The following is a 5,888-nucleotide window of genomic DNA, read 5'->3' on the forward strand; positions in this document are numbered from 1 at the left end:
CCTCTTCTGTGTTTATACTGAGGCTCCCAGAGGCCAGAGCTGCACCTTATCCTCCTTTTTCTCTCTACTCTGGTGCATGGTAGATGTTCAATCAATGCTGAATGTGTAACTAGCCTAGAGTAGGGCCCACCCAGGATGGTCCTCACGGTGGATGCTCCAGCATGGAGGTTGTTGGAAAGCACTGGATTATTCTGAGGGAGAACTGTAAAAGTGTGTTCTTCATCTTCATCCAAATCAAAAATGATTTGGCTGTATCAATGCTATTTTTCTTCCTTAGAAATGCTTCCCCTCTGAAGAGTGGCTTTGAGTCTCATTATGCCCTTTTCTTAAAAAGGGTTGAAAAGTTTATTATTTACATGTATAAAGAATGTGAAAATAGAAACTGGGATAAGGCACAGTCAGGAAGATGATTTCAGCTCAGTCAGTCATGAGAAGCCCACCTACCCCACAGTCTTCAGAGTTCCCCTCTGGTAGGTAGTTGCGAATGATGATGGGGATTTTTTGGGCCTCGGGCTCTTTCCCAGCAATGAGCAAGGGACCTGTCTCGCCCTCCAGCTCCACCGTCATGGGGGCACGCATTGTGATCGGGACGCTCGGGTACCCAGCACGCGGGCTCACTTATACTTGGTCACATACAGTGTGGTGATTTGCTTCTGGTTTGTGTGTGGTTGCTCTCCAGAGCAGAGGCTCTCAACGTTCTCTTGGCCTTTCTCCTCAGCATTTTCCAAGTCACCTAGCCCTCCATCCTCCTCCACATCTTCAAAGCTGTCACTGCCAGTATGGTCCTCATTGTCTGACATGATTCCCGCTCTGCAGCAACCCGGCTCTTCACCCCAGACTGAATCTGCGTCAGCATCCTGGGGACAGGGCAACAGCACCGATGTGGCTGGTTTACGTCACTGGCTTTCCTTGCATGAAACGTTCATGCTAAGAAAAAATTGAGAAATTGCTTTCAAAATAAAGGAATAAAGAACATCTACTGTAAAGATTGAATATTTTACAGAAGACGGTGAAATCTAGAAGAAATTTCAAATTTAACTTATTTTATCTTTACTATTCTCAGACATTGTTGAAGCTCTAAGTTGATTAATATCAATGTTTAGGAATAATTATTTTGAAGATCAATTCCCAGAAACTATATTCAAAGCAAAATGGAAGTGAGGATGAATTTTAATATATTCTATTTTGCTTAATTACATACAAGACTTAAATATCCAGTGTATGAAATCCAAGTATGTAACAAACATGTGCATTTTGTGCCCATTGACTTCTCTTCCAGGTGTCCTGTTTCTCCAAATGACTGAGAGATTTTCCTCTCAGAAGAAAGTCTATTTCTGCTTTTCCCTAATATAACACAAGATATGGGGAACTGACAGGGAAATCTCTGGCTTACTCTGATGCACTGCTTACTCTGTTGGTATGGACATGCTCTGTGACTCTCAGCTGGCTATTTTATGTGAGCATTAAAAGATTTTTATTTGGTTAGGGTTATTGATGGAGCCTCCTGAAGAGCTTCCAGGCTGATGTAATGTTGGAAGAGGTCACCAAACAAATACTTTCCCGCCCCTTTCCATACTCTACCTCGTCAGGCATGGCTGGTCTGTGGTCATGTTCTGCCTGAGGATCCTGTCTGAATTCTGCACCAAAATATTTTTTGAAAACACTGCTTTAGTCACTTCAAGGAACTCACTAATTAGATATGGCCTATAAGAAAAAAAATAAACCCTTATTTTCAATACAAAATCTTAGTGTATTCTATAGTTTAGAGGTTCATGGACTTGCCAGGATACTTATTCATAACTGGGGGTGCATTCAAGGGTATATTGTAAGAAGTGTTTTCCCCAGAAAATATAACAATGTGACAGCTGCTGGAATTTTCCTTTTTTTAAAGACTTATTTATTCAATTGAGAGAGAGAGAGAGCAGGAGAAGAAGGGGCAGAAGGAGAGAGAGAGAGAATCTCAAGCAGACTCCACACTGAGCACAGAGCCTGATGCGGGGCTCAATCTCATGACCCCAGGATCACAACCTGAGCCGAGACCAAGAATTGGATGCTTAACCGACTGTACCACCCAGGAGCCCCCAGCTGCTGGAATTTTGCAAAAAAAAAAAAAATCTTTTCTCATTGATAAAAATTATGTTTGCTTGAAAAATATATATATTGGTCAGTCATAGCTTAGATTATATTTCCCACCCTGTTTATTCACTAAAATGATTCCATATGAAAAGATCACACTGGTTACTTCCCAAAGTCACAATGCACTGGATGTTACTTTCTAGTGGCAATTCAGGGCCAAGGGAAGAAGAGAAAATGGCGATGTCATGCCCACAGTTGGGTTGACAGCTGGAGAAACTATTCAGGTGATTGGATATCAACTAATAGCCCAGTGGGAAAAGTAGAGAACATTACTGATATCAACTCGGGTGGAGGGAATACATGACATTACTTGTGATATCTGAAACTCAAGAGAGGAAGTTGAGAGTAGGGACACAGGACAGAAACAGAGACAGAGATGAATGAATAGTGTCTCCATAATCAGAAGACAGCAAGGCTTATAGTGCTGGCGCATAAATTAGCACAAAGTTTCAAGAAGGACATTTAAAATGCATTAGAAAAGCTTTATTATGCTTCCTACCATTTACCCAGAAATTTCACTTATAGGAATTTTACCAAAAGAATAAGCACAAATACCAAAATTTCTTAACAAAAGTTAACAATTCATCAACCATTTATTTAGACAAAATATGGAAACAAAATATTGGAAGTAGCCTAAATACCTAAGAATTATTAAAATAAGTTGTGGCATATACCTAAGATGAGATACTCTGAAGAAAATATGTATTATGATGTAGAGAAATATAAAAATATAATAAAGTGTAAGTATTGTGCTCCAATTGTCCTATATATATTTTACATCTCCATTTTACGGCAACCGAATAAAAGTGCATTTCCTTTTTAATTTTACTATTCACTTTATATTGAAGTTTGATTCACATGAAGTAATGGCCACAAATCTCAAGTGTAACATTCAGTCATTTCTCTCCTGTGTGTACAACTGCGTGACCACCACCCCGTGATACAGAACATTGACAGCCCCAGAGAAGACAGCTTGGGCCCCTTCAGAGGCAGCACCTGGGAGTAACCACCAGTGCGACCAACTCCTAAGGGACGCAAGTGTGTGTGCATGTGTGTCTTTTGTAGATATGACCAAACACTTTTCCAAACCAGCTACACCAGTTTATATGCCCCCTGGCAACATGTGGCCGTTTCAGTGCTCCATGTCCTCCTCAACACGTGGTGTCGTCTGTCCTTCATCCAACCCTCCTGCTCTAACTGCACACAGATAACACTGGGGTTATCATGTATGTTTCCGTGGTAATTAACGGTAGTCAAACCTATTCTTATGTTTATCGGATATGTGGGCATGTCTCGTTGCGCACACACACACACACACTATGCACACATACACACACACATGCGCACACATATGCATATGCATGCACTCATGCGCACACATACACACATACACACATACACATGCACACACACATACACGCACTATGCACACATACACACATATACATACACATACACATGTACACACGCACACACACGCACACATATGCACACGCACACACACGCACACATGCACACATGCACACATACATGCACACACATATACGCACATGCACACACATATACATATGCACACACTCATGCACACACACTATGCACACATACACACATATACACACACACATACGCACACATACACATGCACACACATGCACACATGCACACATATGCATATGCACGCACTCATGCACACACACATACACACGCATACGCACACTATGCACACATACACACATATACATACATATACACACGCACACATGCACACGTGCACACACATACATGCACACATATACACACATGCACACATATACATACGCACGCACTCATGCACACACATGCACACACACACGCACTATGCACACACATATACAGATACACGCACCCACACACACACACACACACGCACGCACGCACAGTCTGCCGTCTCCATTCCTGTTACACCCTCATGCTGAGGCTTTGTGCTCTAAGGATAGAGCACGGGCTATGGTGCTGAGCTGACCATCACCTGGCTTCAGAGACCGTAGTTACTGTCTGTTTCCCATCAGGCAAGTTGCTTCATCTCAACCTCAATGACCTTGTTTTTATCATAGATCTAACAATAAGTGTCTTTCCAGGATTCTGTGAGGATTAAGCCAGAAATGCACCTTCCACAAACAGGTACTCAAAGGCTATGTCCACATTCCTGGTTGTCTGTAAATGATTCCTTCATTCAGCAAGCATTTACATAGCAACCACGAGCATGGAAGGTGCAGAAGAGCAGCGTGGCGTTCACCCGTGAATGAAGCACTGGTTCTGAGTGCGTTGAGAATGGGCTTGGTGACGGGAAATAGGGATGGGGTCCAAGTGAGTGAGGGGACCTATATGTGGGAGGCCAGCTGTGTCAGGCCCAGGGGTTTTGACTGCTTCTCACAATTTCAAGAGGAACGGTTTGAAGTTGACCACCCAGATAATGACAGATGTCACGGCATGAGGCCTAAGAAAACGGCCGTTTGTGGTTGTGCCAGATGGCGCCTCTGGCTGGTCGAGGCTTGTAGTTTTCTGCTTCTGTTTTGCTCGCTTTTGCTCAATGACTTCTTTCTGATGGACTTGGATTCTGTGTGTGTCCACTGTCCCTCCCATGCTTATCCCTTCCTGCGTGGATCGAGAGCTGCCTGGGGCCAATAAAGCAATCGTGGCTGTTGCTTCCATCACATGAGCAGGAGAGTAGAAGTTGTCTTAACCACCCCTGCCCCCAAGGACTGAGAGAAATTTCTGAAGGCACTGAGAATTTTCAGTTGCAGTTTTAAATAGAGGGAATTTGCCTCTATAAATGATGGAGGACAGATTTCTGGATCAAGTTTAGAATTTCACAGGAATAAAAGATGAGATTATAATGATAAGGCTAATCTTACTGGTCGCAACAGAAACCATTTTTCTGAGTACGGATGTACTCAGAAAATAATTATAACCTTATATAATTATAAAAATAAAATTATAACATTCACAATGAAAATAAATATAACCATATATGTTTTTCAAGAACCAGGCCTAGACAAAACAAGTGGTAAGCGGTGGGCTCAAGGGAAATCTTTGGAGAACTTTAATATCATAATTTATGTGTTGATTTAATCTGACTTCAATACCTCTTTACATGTTTACCAACCTTAGTGTCCTCCAAATTTAAAATTTTATGCTCTTTATTATAAACTATCATTTTTAGAATGTGTCAAGAACATGGGTGTTGGGTTCACGAATTCACCTGACTTGCCACTTTATTAATTATATTCCTTTGGATAAGTCACTTTATCATCCTAAACCTCAGTTTTTTCCATTTAGAAAGTGGGGATAAAAATGCATGTACCTCCTGAGGTGCCTGGGAGAGATGCGATCATGCATACCCAGTGCTCAGCATGGGGCGCCTGGGTGGCTCAGTCCACTAAGGGTCTGCCCTCCGCTCAGATCATGTCTTGGGGTCCCTGCTCAGAAGGGAGTCTGTTTCTCCCTCTACTCTGCCTCTCCTCCTGCTTGTGCTCTCTCTCTCTCTCTGTCTCAAATAAAATCTTTAAAAAAAGTGCTCAGCATGACTTGTTCACATTACAACTGCAGAATAAATATTAGGTTTCCTTCTAATGAATGAAAATGCTATACATTGATTTTAAGGAACACAGAAGTCTTTGTTTAGTGCTTCACAGTGGTCCAGAGGTAGGCATTGTTCTGTCCCTGTTGGAGGCATGAAGACAGAGCCCGAGGAGTCTCGTTCAGGTCTGCCC

The 5,888-nt window shown here is 42.2% G+C and overlaps 1 pseudogene; it reads right to left on the minus strand.

Annotated features, from left to right (window-relative positions):
* Positions 1–417: 417 nt before the first annotated feature.
* On the minus strand, positions 418–800 carry LOC118528926 (DNA-directed RNA polymerases I, II, and III subunit RPABC2 pseudogene; annotated as a pseudogene).
* Positions 801–5,888: the final 5,088 nt, after the last annotated feature.

This window comes from Halichoerus grypus, chromosome 10 (genome assembly GCF_964656455.1).
Source record: "Halichoerus grypus chromosome 10, mHalGry1.hap1.1, whole genome shotgun sequence".
NCBI classification, from domain to species: Eukaryota; Metazoa; Chordata; class Mammalia; order Carnivora; family Phocidae; genus Halichoerus; species Halichoerus grypus.